The 13,723-nt window shown below is 48.2% G+C and overlaps 1 protein-coding gene across 4 annotated transcripts in view; it reads left to right on the top strand.

The window, feature by feature from the left end:
* Positions 1 to 5,965: 5,965 nt before the first annotated feature.
* Positions 5,966 to 13,723, top strand: part of RNF152 (ring finger protein 152) — a 44,243-nt gene continuing 36,485 nt past the window's right edge. Inside the window, exon 1 of one of the 4 annotated variants that reach the window (XM_054284798.1) lies at positions 5,966 to 6,043. The gene's annotated coding sequence lies outside the window, so the exon portion shown is untranslated. Of the gene's footprint in view, positions 6,044 to 6,636; positions 6,700 to 7,110; positions 7,149 to 11,140; positions 11,187 to 13,723 lie in introns of those variants that run through there. The other 3 variants (XM_054284797.1, XM_054284799.1, XM_054284800.1) reach the window with 3 other exon arrangements.

Raw genomic sequence — 13,723 nt, 5'->3', positions numbered from 1 at the left:
TTTGATGTTTCAGTTTGTGGAGACTTGTGCTCTGGTCTGTCTGTGGCTGCAGGGACTGAGTAGGAGGTTTCTGGCAATGCTCTTCTTGGTGCCTCCTGGTACAGCCATGGAGACTTGTGCTCTGTCAGTGACTCCTGGATCCCCAGCAGTGAGGAAGGGACCTGGCCTTTATTTGTAGAGTTAGCATTTACAGATGGACTAAAGCAGCCTGCAGCGAAAGACCAGAACTGGAGACTTGGAGTGGAGAAAGTACTTGGGCCTCACTGTAAGAAGCCTGGTCTGGGAGTTGAGGTTGGAAACTGAGGCTGGAAACTGCTGGGATGAAACGTGGGTAACAGCTGGACGAGGAAAATGGAGGAGATGGTGCTGAAGAGAAGAAAGTGGCCTATCAGGGCTGGGAGCCAGGAATGAGGGAACAGGGAGCCTGGGACACGGAACCTGGGTGGTGGCACAGGGGAAGATGACAGAGGAGGTTGGCACTGGGGAGCAGGAAGCTGGGGTTGTGCTTCTGAGATCCCATGCATCTGAAGGGAAGCTGAGGATGCTGTGAAAAGCAGCATGCACTCGTGTAATGGAAGCATGTGGTTATGTCAGGAAGGACTTGCACAGTCAGCCTTAATTTGGGTGTTTTCTAATTTTAAATGCTTATGTTTGAAACCTCAATTTTCTTTTTAATTGAGCTTTTTGTCAGTGATAGGACTACCTGTATTTATTGTGTAGAGCTGGTGCCAAAGGGCTATCCTGACGCTTTAGTATGCAAGTCCTGAACAGTGAAGTAGTTGTTGCACTTAGTAAATTATGATGACATATCTTCATGCCATTTATTTGTGGTGCTGTTTGTATATGAGGACTGTAATTCTCTTAAAACTCGTCTACTTCAGAGGAGAATGAATTAACATGGATGATTGAGGGGCTGTCTAACTAATGGACTTCCAATATAGTTAGTGCCCAGCAACGAATTCAGTGTTGCTTTGGATAAAGGAAGAGTTAGGGTTTTTAAAATAATCAGGCTTTGGTAATTGAAATTCACTGATGTGAAAATATTTTTCACATATGTTTTCTCTTTTGTTAAATATACAGTGAACTATTAATTATTAAGAAGATACAGGCATGACTCAGTACAGTAAAAAACAAAGATGAGATTAGTATAAGTGTATTTTTCTGAATATCGCCTTTTGATGGGATAAGGGGAGAGAAAAGTGCAGCTCTGGAGATAATTGCCAGAGCTTATAAACAACCCCTCCCTTTCATTTTGTGACAGCTGCAGCAGCAGAGACAATATCCAGGACTGTACAGAGAGCAACTGCTGCGGTAGCACCCTGGTGTGTTTATCCAGCTCTCTGTACTGGCAGTAAATGTTCCAAATGCAGCAGGAGACAGCCCTGAGTGCCCAGCTGATGCTGCCCCTGCTTTGAGCAGAGGGATGGACAGGAGGATTTGCAGAGGTCCCCTTCCTCCTCGGTTATGCTGTGCTGACAACATGGGTAGCACATCTCAGGCACATCCACAGATGCTGCCCAGAGGCAGGAGGTGACACTGTGCCAGGAGTGAGACTGTGGTTGGTGATATACAGGGTTTGTGGACAGGGTTTGTGGCTCCTCCAAGGTGACTCATAGAGAGGAGTATGGGCCACCGCTTTGAAGGAAGCAAAGGGATGTGTCAGCAGATCCAGGTGCTTCCCAAGATTGGGAGCCTCAGGGGGCTCTTTGCACTGCCTATCTCTGGGCACTAAACTTCAGTGCAGGAAGCTTTTCCCCCTATCTTATCTGTGGAGGGAGATTAGCCCAGGCAGCAAGAAGGTGACTCAGAGTATGGATTTCTGCTGTGAATTACCTCCGGGGACATCTCCCCTTTGAGTGTAAAGGCTCAAAGTGGGTACTGAAGGAGCAACTTCCCTACATTTTGTACTTACATATGTTAGATCACCTGATATGTCAATGCAGGCTGAGAGAGTTGGAATAGTTCACCTTGGAAAAGAGCCTTAAGGCTCCAGGATGACCTAGCTTTCCAGTACCTGAAGAGAGGCTACAAGAAAGATGGAGAAGGATTTTTACAAGAGCATGTAGTCACAGGACAAGGGGTAATTGATTCAAAGTAAAAAAGAGTAGGTTTAGATTGGAAATTCAGTGGAAGTTCTTTGCTGTGAGAATGTTGGGGCACTGTAAACAGGTTGCTCAGAGATTATGTGGAAACCCTGGAAGTGTTCAGGGCCAGGCTGGATGGGGCTCTGAGAACCTGGTCTAGTGAAAGGTGTCCCAGCCCATGGAAGGGGAGTTTGGACAAGATGATCTTTAAAGCCCCTTCCAACCCAAACCATTCTATGTTTATATGATTCTATGATTCATTATTAAAGTTATAATTAATAGATAAGCATTTACAAACTATTATTGTCAGGAGAAAATTATTGATAAAATTTCTGTATCCAACCCAAGGACAAAAAGTGGGCTGAATGGCACACTGGTGAATAGAGAATTTGTTGCTCTCTCAAGGTAGGCACATTGACCATCTTCTCCTGCTGGAAGCCTTTAATCTTAGTGAAGGGGTGAAGGCTCTCCTGTTAATTTTAGGGTGGAGATTTTTTCTTTTTCGAGGGAGACTGGGGTTTCACAGCAATTTATTAAATGGAGTTACCACAAATATGCATCCTTTTTACGTGCCTGTTTTCAGGTTAGCGACCTGTAAAAATACTCACTCTGCTGATCTTTTAAAGCATACAATAAAGCAGAGTTTTATAGAAGAGAACAAGGGAATGTGTATGAGCCTGTCAGATTTCAATGAGCCAAAATGTTCATTGTAATTTTATCACAGGGTATCAATATGAGAAGTGACAATTACCTGTGATCAGCAGGGCTTGAAGCTGTTCCCACCTATACATGCTTTTTTAATCCTTTAATTGCTATGGGCTCTACTTTTGTCTCACAGTTTTAGGCAACATCTTTCTGTGAAGCTTTTTTGCAACGTGTAGGGTTTGACAGTTTGATTCAGTAGCAATTTTAATGGTCAATGAAATTTTAGTCCCAGAACTCTGAGATCCTAGAAGTCTTCATTTTTTCCCACTAAAGATGTTACCTGAGCAGGGGATATGATGAAGTTTGGTGAGGTACTGCTGTCTCATGCATTTGTGCTGGCTGCCACACTGAAGGGAAGAGAGCTAAACTCTCCCTGCCTCTTGCTTGGGGAGGGTTCAAAGAATCTTCTTTACCCCATTCCCTCAAAGAAGATTTCTTTGCCCCATTAATGATTTAATACACAACAACAAAAATTAGGGATGTTGCTGTCTGATTTCTTATCCTCTGCCAACAGTTTCAAAGCAGCTGAAAGAATACAGGAAGGAAGAAGGATACACAGTGAGGTAATATAAACTTTGTTTCTCTAGGAAACTGGGCTAAAAAGAGTTCTTAGGCTTTTTAATAACAGAATAAACATTGGAAATATGATTTAAACCTCCAGTGTTGACTCAGAAATGAAAGGAAATGGATCCCCTATGTGCTGATTATTTTTAAAATGCTCACAAGCTCCCATAAAACCGTTCGGTTTTATGATTATTTGGTGACTTGTTCCTGGAACTGAAAGTTTGACACTGAGGTCTTACATACATATTGTGTATTAGAGGTCTCTTAGGTGATCACAATGGAGAAACCATGAGTTAGCTGCCTTTGTTATGATATCCCAGTGCTACCCCAGCACTTTCAGGGACTGCTCCTGTTATTTCTGTGAATGATAGGTGTTCCCACCTCCTCAGTACTGGGTGTGTTTGAATGAATGCATCTGATAGCAGTTTGCTCTCATTGACTGTTAGATATGATGTAAAAATTAAAATTATACAAATTGTTAGAAGAATCCAGATGGGGGAAAAAAAAGTCCCCATATCCAGCCAGACTGGTGAGAGATTAGCAAAGGGCAGAAGAGCACAGCTGCCTTTGCATGCCTTTCCTCTGTCTTTTGATGCCTCTGGCACTGGATGAACCCTTTTCATCCTTTTTATTCAGGTAGGAACTGAAAAGGGCAGTACCAAAGAACTTGCTGCCTTTTACAAAACCGTCTCCTAGTGAAAAGTTTTATCGAAATAAACCATGTGAAGCAATCTGAAGATGAAATCTATTTATCTTTCTTTTTTCCTTCCCAAGCCTATTGCTGTGAACTTTTCAAGATTTCCTCCCCAGAGACTTATACAGACTCTACTCATAACAGATGCAGCCTTGGGGACGATGGCGGCAATCCAGGGATCCTCCTGGGAGTAATTACCTTTCCCAGTTCCCCTCACCTGCTGCATCTCTCTGGTAGCACTTCTGCCAGGAGCTGTGCATGGAATCCATTCAGCAGAGGGAGTCAGATGCTAAAATCTACAGTAGCCCCTCCAGACCAGGACCTTGTATTTGCATGTGGGATCTGAAAGACTTGACTGTTTGCTGTCTGCTCAACCTGGATGGGGGTGTATGGGGTGAACTGGTCTCAGCTGAGCTGGCTAAACTCTGCTGTAATGATACAATCACAGCAGCAACAACAGCAATACCATTGAGTCATTGTGTAAATGCTCTTCAACACTGCACTGCGAGATCAATCTCAGCAAGCGTGTGATCTTTTCCTACATCTGTGTAGCCCCCCTGCCTTACTTGTCGACATCATTTGCAGAAGGGCTGACCAGTGCAGAGTTGGAGTGACATTTGGTTCCATTTTGTAATGCATTTTCCTCCCTTGAGTCCATGGAGATCTGGTACCATAGCACTGCCTGTAGTGCAGATGCCACTTGTTCTCTGAAGAAGAAAGGGGAAAATGACCCCTGGAAGGGTAGGGACATGGAGCACAGAGGCATGTAAGGAATTGTGCCTTCCAAACCTGGTGTGTCTCTTCAAAGACAGGATGTTATACAAATGCCTGATGTGAATTAGGCATAAGCACCTTCTTAAATTGTAAAAAAAGATCTGCACAGCCCCCCTCTCCAGCATCTCAAAGGCTTTTTCTGAACAAAATTTGTAGAACATTGAGTGGCCGTGGTGCGAAGGTGTGGGTCACATCAGGGGCCATGGGACACGGCCCATCCCCAAGAGCAGAGGTAAGGATGGCAGGAGGCCCCTGTTCCTTTAAGGGACACCTCAGAAGAAGCAATTTGGATGTTTGCTCTTCAGATTACTCAGTTGGGCAATGGGAGGGGGGAAGGGGAGATCGGCAAAATATTTCACACAGTCCTTCCAGCTGATCAACAGGGAAGCGAAAGTCAGCTGCATGTGCTAAAATGATGCCTGTGGTGTAAAATACATCGTGAGAGGTCAGAGATGGTAGTGACTAATACTTCAGAGACAGACATGAAGGGGGAACGAGACTCAAACTGACGCTGAAATTTGACCTATTTGACTTCTCCTGTGTTATCTCAATTATTTCATTAGGAAGTTTTGAATCAAGAAGCACTGTGGGATGCAAAAATCTGCTTCAAACGTTCATTGTGAGAATGGTAATTGAGTTTTAAATATTTATGGCAGAACCTGGAGTTGTACTAGTGAATGCATTATAGACTCTCCCTAGTGGTAAGCGTGGCTTGCTGGAGACCTTGCGCTGCAAACAGCCCCAGTACAGTGAAGAAGGGGAAGGAATTTTATTTTCTGAAAATTATTTATTTCGCTGATTATAGAGGGCTTACTCCTTTCCTAGGCAACAGTTTCAGCGTGGAGCTGCACGATATGGGGAGGAGAAGGGTGTTCTATACAAACCTGACACCTGGATAACCTACAGGTCTGTGTTCACACCTCTTGCAACTGTTTGCCCCCAAAAAACACTGGATATGCAAAAAGATGAGGCAATGAGGAGTGAAAGACTCCTGCCTACTGTTGCCATTTGTAGCTCTTGCCGCTTGGCATTACTGATCCCATGTGACACGCTAGGAGGTACATATGCATTTTTTCTTTTACTGCTGATGGAAATAGGATTGTTTTCTCTGCAGGGAGAGAAGAAACGAGTCTGTGGTCCTGTGCTCTATTGCCGGCATAGGCCTTGGTGCAGTGGATAAATACGAGGCCTTATTCCCTCGCCTGGCCCTGGGTGTGCTGTGGTAAGACAACACACCACATGTACATACCACTTTAATGTGCGCTACTAATACAGCTCTGAGCCTCCAGCTGAGATTAATGGTCCTCAAGTCACTTGAGCCGGAGAACCTGCCTTGCGCGGGCTGTCCGACAGCCCCGCGTTCCTCGGGGGGCAGCTCCGTAGGGTACGCGGGGCAGGCGCCGCTCCGTCCCACCGGGAACGCGCTCAGGTGCGGCTGTCTCTCACCTTGGGCCAGGTGGCACAACACGCTGCAGCTTAAAGCCGCAGAGCCCTTCCTCAGCCCTGAGGAACCCCCCGGCCGCTGCATCGTCCCTCTCGCCGCTGGCGGGGCCGGGTGGCACCGTGCGGGGCACGGGCTGTCCGCGGTGCCGCTGCTGCGAGGCTGCCCCGCTCCGGCCCCCCCGGGCAGCCTGGCCAGCAGCAGCCGCCGCGGAGCAGCGGCCGGCTCCGGCCGGGGCGGGGTGGGGCGCACCGGGGTCCGGGGCGGCTCCGGCGCTCCCCGGCGCCGCGGCCACGCCTCGCTCGGCCCCGCACCCCGGCGGGGCGGGGGGGACGGGGGGCGGCGCCGGCTGCCGGGGCGAAGGCGCCGGCTGCGGCGGCGGGCGCGGGGCTGCCATCCCGCGGGCAGGCACGGCGGCGGCGGCGGATGGCGGCAAGGTCAGTGAGCGCCCGCTGCCCGCCGGCGGGGCTCCCCTCCCGGCCTCACCCCGGGGCGGCCGGCGATGCTCGCGCGCGGTGAATCCAGCGGCGGGGGCGCCTCTCCCTCCTCCTCTTCCCGGCGGGGAGCGGGGCCGCCGTGGGCGCGGATGCCCCCCGCCACGCCTCCCTCCTTCCCTCCCGCCCGGGCGAGGGGCAGACGCGGGTTTCGTAAGCGCCTGCCCCGGCCGGCCCCGCCGCGCTCGGGTGGCCGCGGCAGAGCGGGGTCCCCCCGGGCGGTGCCGCGGCGCGATGCGCGGTGCAGGTGAGCGGCCGAGCAGCGCCCGCCGCCACCGCGTCCCGGGAGGGCGGCGGGAGCCGAGGTTACTTCGGAACCCGGCGGGGTCGCGCCTGCATCGCACCAGCGCTGTTGCGAGCGGAGGAGGGTTATTCGTGTGCTCTGCGAGCAAGTAAATCCAGATAACTTAGAGACGGGGTTTGCTGGGGTCCTTTGTTCCAGCGGGAGGTTCGGTGGTGCTTTTGCGTTGGTTTGGGTTCGTTTTGGTCTTTTTTGGGGGTCGATTTCCCTTCCTTATGCCGACAGTTAGCGGAGAAGATACGCGGTAACTCGGGTGCTGTCATTAAGTGCCAGACATCTCGCCGGGCTTTTAGAAAAAGGCTTTAATTAATTTTTTAACCAGCCTGGAGGAGAGGCGTGAAGCCCTCTGCCCAGGTAGGGTGCCCGCTGTACGGAGCGGCAGCGCTCAGAGTTCCTTACGGCGTTAGATGCCGACCCAGCTGAGGTCGAGCTGCCAAAAATGTGATTTACGGACCCTGCCGACATCCGTCACCCAAGCGCTTTGTTCCGATACGCCGTCCGGTGGAGGGACTTCTCCGGGAGCAGCTGTGCCTCTCCTGAAATGTGGATACCCAGGATACGTGCACCAGGGTGCTAGCCGGCGAGGCATTAAGAGTGTGTGTTTGTGTAATGGGTGTCTCACAAAAAAAAAAAAAAAAAAAGCGCAAACGGAATTTTGATAAGGTCCCATTAATTGAACTGTAAACATAGTAATTCCTCTGCGCTTGTTTGCTCACTGAAACTCTTCCTCTTCCTCATCAATATGGCCCATAGTTTGTTTTTGTTTGCTTTTTATTTTTGTTTTCAACTAGTCTGTTTTAGAGAGTTTTTGATACAGATTTACTTAGATTTTTTTGTCTCATTTAAGCTGTTGGGAATTACTTGTAGCCTTCCAACTTAGGATGAGTATGAAGGTCCTGTTCTCAGCCTTTCTGTACTACAGGCCTTTTTGAGATGCCCAGCGAGTCTGCGCTAATGTAGAGCCTATGGGATGGCAACAATAGCAATCTGGGGAAAAAACCCTTCTGCTGAAAACTCTGTTCTTGGCTATGTAACAGTGTGCGGCTGGATTTCACCTCTTACTAGTTGCATGGAAGGTGGAATGCAAAAGTAGTCCTGGCTGAGGAGTGCAAAGCTGGGACAGCCTTGTGCTGTTGCTGGCTGTGGCACTGGTGGCACTAGCGTGCCCATGGCTGTTGGGACAGGGCTCTGTGGAAAATTCCCGCTATGCACAAGCTGGCAGTACAGTTAAACAGCCCAAGCCTCTGGCTCAAAGCTGTGAGGTCTCTCAGAGGGTTTGGACAGCTGGCCAGGTATGTGAAGACAAAGTAAAGTGATACCTGTTTTTTGCTGCTTTTCTGGGAGAAAGTTGTTTGGACCACATGTGATAGAAATATATTGTGAAGTCTTCTTGGGAGTATTGGATAGTGCTGTGAGATATCCAGATTAGAAATGCCAGGAAGACAAGAAATACTATTTTGGCCTTAATATTGTGTGTTTAGGTTATACATGGAAATGCAAGAGCTCAGAATGAGCCTCTCGTTCAAAGACCTGCTGTGGCTTAGCAGAGTGCCCAGCGAATGGGCAAGTAGATCCTTCTGGGTGCTGGTCACCCTTCCCTGAGGGACTCTCTTGGTCCTTCAGCTTTGCCAAAATCTGTGGATATGTTTTTGTCATACCTGCTCTTGGCTTCAGTTTGGGGTTCTCGCCTTGACCCCTCAATGAACTGGATCAGAAGCTCCATCAGCCACAATCCAGCAGAGGCTTCAGCACAGGTTTAACTTCAGTCATGTGAGTTGCCCCAGTGAAATTAGAGGGATACATGAAAGCAAGTTTACATATGGAGATTTCAATCTCAGGGCTGCCTCTCATAAGCTTTCTAGGGTGTGAACTGCTCATCGTTTTTCCTTGCATGGGGCTGAGAACAAATGCCACATCATGTTTGGGTTCCATCCAGAACAGCTGACCATACTTGGGAGCAGTACTGGCAGAGCAGGAGCAGTGGTGCTTCTGTGCTGGAGTTTTATGGAGCATTAGTCTGTGCTTGGGGCTTGAAGCCTTGCTGGAAGCTAATGAGGCTTATACTCCTAAATGCTCAAGCCATCCTTTTGAGCAGAATTTAGTTTTCTAAGCCAGTGAAATATTTTTCAGACTGTGACCTCAATCAGTTGATGGGGCCTGGAGGATACAGGTCTTTGGTATGAATGAATTTAGATGATTCCCTGATCAGTTGACATGACTCTACTGAAGACCTGGTGATTTGTGGTTCTGACCACATGGCTGTTGACTTTGTGACTTAGCCTAGGGCTCTAGCCTTTTTAAGAAGATCAGGCATTTTTTAAGAAGATCAAGTGTCCTTTGACTGCCTTTTGTATACCTGTATTTATTTGTCAGCTATAGGCTGACAAGGCAGCTAAGGCAGCCCCCTTCCGTACACCCGAGTAGAAGATAGTCAGGCAAGTAGTGTCTCTGACTTGAGTGTGGTTATTCAGCTGAGTAAATGGTGTGCAATCCAAGTTCAAAGCAGCAGATTTTGGGTGTGAGTGCTCTTTTTGTGGAGCATGTGGGAAACTAATTTCCAGAGCCTGGGATCTTGGCATGCCTTAAATTTTCTCCTCTTCTTATGCTTTGCCTCTATCCTGTGGGTGGGTGGGCTGGAAGTCAGATGGAAGGCTGGGCTTTCCTCCCCTTACAGAAAGCTGCTCTTCAGAGAAATTCCACAGCTGTTTCTGAGTCTGTCTGGAGTTGCTTTCTTGCTTTGTCGCTGCTGTTTCCTCCTGCTGTGCTATGCTCTGCGAAGGGAGCAGAGGAGTCCTTGGAACTGATGCAGCTCTGTAGCATCATCCGTCACACCGAGTGGGGTTGGAGGAAACCCTCCCAGCCCTCATCAGTGCAGCCTCTCCCTGGCTTCTGGACTCGCCAGGGCTCAACATTTGCTGGTCTGACTGCAGCAGAGCTGCCCCCTGCCCTAAAGGCAGCGATGGTGGCCAGGCACCAACAGCATGGGTTAAGGGGACGCTGGGGATGGCAAGGAGAAGGATGCTGAGGTCTCCAGGATGAATTCATTGCTATGGTTGTGAAGGAGAGCTGCTTTCACCCTGAGATCTGAATGATAGTTCTTCAGCCCTGACAAAGCATTTCACTGCTTTCAGATGCAAATCCCCTTGCCCTGTTTTTCTGCTGCAGAAATTACCCCTTCAGGGCAACCCCCAGACATAAATAATTTTGAAATTTGCCCCTTCCTGCTCCAGATGTGTAACGTCTGGGTAGTTACAGAGCTGAACTTCATTGTGTGCCATGCGGCTCACAGGCTGGATTGAGCAAGGCGTTGTTGTTTGGGATGTAGCAGAACATGGGAACACCACTAATCAAACATCATGATTTTCATCTGGTTTTATTTTATTTCATTTTAACTTAGTTTCCCCAGGAAATGAGCACTGTTTGTCTCCTGTTTGGCTGGTTTCAACCAGATTGCACCAATGGTTGGCAGTCTGGAAGATCTCTCATTTCCCACTTGTGTTTGTTAAGAGTAGTGGGTGGCAGGGAAATCTTTGAAGCAGTGCTCTCTTTGATGAAAACTAGACTGCTTACAGCTACTCTCTGTTCTGCCTGGTAGTGGCTGTCCAGCCAGGCATTGCTTGTGTGGTGGTCAAACATGCAGCAGCTCTGCAGCCCTGGCCAATTTGCAGGGCAGGGATGGATGTGAGGCAGCATTGAGGGGAACTGCAGGGGCAGGAGGGCAGAGAACACAGATGTCCCACAGATGAGTCCTGTTTGTTACTCTTCCTTGCAGCATGGCTGCCCTTTGGTTTGTCAAACTAGAGCCACATGAGATTTAGGAAGGCTTGTGGGCTGACAGGCCTGCTTTCTCTGACCTCCAGGACACCTTGGGAGGTGAGCGTTGGAGCAGACGGGAATATGCATGCTAAGCAGGACTTAGCAGAGGTGTGTGTGCATGGGCAAACATTCTGCACGTGTGCAGTGGCACTGTGATAACCTGGTGTTCACTGATGCCAGCCATCCTGTTGAATTCAGTGATAATTTGACACTGGTAACATTCAGTATTGTGCGTTTCTCCCACAGCAGCTTCTGTGAGTGAATGCAGTCTCGGATTCCCACACAGCCCTCTCCCTCCCCAGAGTGACTTTAGGTAGGTGTGCACTTGGGCTGAGGTGCTGCTGTGGGATGTCAGGGACGTGCTTGTGTGTTGCTGAGCATCCCAGTATAGATGCAGCTGGTTTGGCATGGCTGTCTTGAGGGGTGCCTCTGAAATCTGGACACCATTGTACTGAGAGAATCAGACTTACCCTCACCCAGGCTCTGTGTTGTGTCTGTGCTACACAGTATAGCTGTGCTGGATGTGGTGAGCACATTTCTTCCCGACTTGGACTGAAGGCAAAGACAAGCATTGACAGTAGAAATAGGAGTGTCAGAGGTGTTGAGCATTTATGGCATGCACATGCAATTCCTCACCCACTGTGCATTTTGTTACCTTTTTTATTGCTGCTGATTGTCAGATGATGCAAACTTGTTGGTGTGGGGCATAGAGCATGGCCCTGCAGAGACCACCAGTGTCAGATTCTAATGTCAGAATATTATGTGACACCTTAGAGGGCCATGGTAGATCTCAAACACCCATATAGATCTAGGTAAAACCAGATGCATCTCTCAAAGGTGAGGTGAAGGGAGGAACTGCATAGCTGGCTCCCCATCATGGTTTGCAGAGGATGTGGAGCATCAAGTCATGCTAACGAGGCAAAATGCTATTCCCTTTCCCCACACAAAACCTGTGCCTGGGCATCTCTGGCATCCACGTGTAATTCTCTACTCTGTTAGGGTTATGTCACTTAGTGAAGCAGAACAGCTCTTGCTTCCCTTTTCCCCTCCATAAACTCCATCTCTGACCATCAGTAGCTTGGCATGGTACACGACTATGGTAGAATGGACTCTTGGGCTTGGACAGGACTTTGCAGGCCCCTCCTCTGAAGGTGCCAGCAGCCACCCAAGCTTCAGAAATCCTGAAGCAGGCAGATGTGGGGTGAAACATGGCTGTGGTGTTATCTTGCCTGTTCTTGTTAGATGTGTTGTGCTACCCCTATACCTTTAGGGATGGTGCAGTGCTTTCTCTGTTAGCTTTTCAACTGAACTGAGCAGGAGGGAGGCATGCATGCCAAGGAGGAAGGATTGCAATGTTTCCATTACCAACCACAGTGGACTTTTCCACGGTGGAGCTTTTCCAAAAGATATGCACTGAGAAGAGCTGGTGTGACCTGAGTGCCTGGGACACTGCAGGCTCTGAATGACTGCACCTCAAGGATTTGATAGCTGTAGGTTTTGCAAGCTCTGCTCTCTGAGGATGGGGAAAGATAGAAGTGAAACTTGCTTTGTTAGGTGCACAAGATCATGTAAATCTTGTAGTAGTAGCTGCCAGCACCCCACAGACAAGGGTGAAAGTATTACTTAAAAGAAAGCCTGGGTGTGTGTTTGCAGCTGGGGACACAGAAAAGCAGATAAGACTTTTTAAAAAGCATGAAGCATGCATAGGGAGCATGGTGTCAGACGTACTGCCTCTTGCCAGCTAATACCATCTTGCTAATAAAACAAGTTGGGTCGTTGCTATTGCAGCTGCTTTCCCTCACAAAGCAGGGTGACCCAGACGCTGAGAAACATGTTGGCAATTGGCCTGAAGTCAGATATATGCAAGGTAATTTACTTAAAAGACCCAATATAGCAATTATCATTCAGCATGAACACATACAGCTGTAATGTTTGCTTGCCAGTTGTATTTTATCTGATGCTCTCCCTGAAGTTGCTCATTGGCTGCATCTACCCACAAACACAGAAACACAGCCTGGGTATGATGGGCTTCTTCCCTGACCTGCAGTTAGGAGCAATGATTACACTTTAAAAAGTGTTATTGTGGAGGTAGGAGGGATTCAGTGGCTTGGGCAGAAGGCTGTTAGTGGGGTCATTTGGGATCCAGGCCTTGGGAGCTTTCCTTCTGACCTTGGGCAAAGCACATCAGCTGCTCAGTGCCTCTGTTCATAAAATCTGATTTGTGACAATCAGCTTCAGAGTAGGTGATTGATATAGGTCTTGGTTTTGTCCTCTGAAACAACCCCAAAATCCTCAAATGTTTGTGCATGGAATAGAAGCATAAATGCTCCCTTTCTTCTCCCTGCTCTTTACCTCAGATAAAGGTGGAAGAAAGGCAGTTGTTCATAGCCATCTGCTGGAGGCATCCATCATGTTGGGAGCAGAGGCTGCTGGTTGTTCCACATATTATTAATAGTGAAAAGATATAAACATATGATCACATAATTGTGTTGCATTTCAACTGCTTACAAAATAATGATATTAGGGGAACAATGGGGTTACAAAATCAGGCGGACAAAAGCAATGAAGTTCCAGGGCTAATGTTGCAGAACTCCCCTTTGTATCTGCATTATGATACAATCTTTAATTCTGTAATTGCATCATTTTTTCCCTTTCACAGAGTCCCTTTTTCACTGGATAGGTAATTGCTGCATAATTCATTTTCTCTTCCCCACATTTACTTTCTCCATGTGTCTCTACATCTTTATTTTACACCCTACCCAGACCTTGAACTGAACAGTTGCTAATTCCTTCCTGGAGGGCTTTCTCAGGTGGAGAAGTTATTCTTGCAGCATATCAGGTACAGGTATT

Source organism: Melozone crissalis, unplaced genomic scaffold, assembly GCF_028551555.1.
Source record: "Melozone crissalis strain CALT ecotype California unplaced genomic scaffold, PUWL_Pcris_2 ptg000042l_1, whole genome shotgun sequence".
NCBI lineage: Eukaryota > Metazoa > Chordata > Aves > Passeriformes > Passerellidae > Melozone > Melozone crissalis.
The sequence above is the reverse complement of the archived record's forward strand: the minus strand, read 5'-3'. Positions and strand labels throughout refer to the sequence as shown.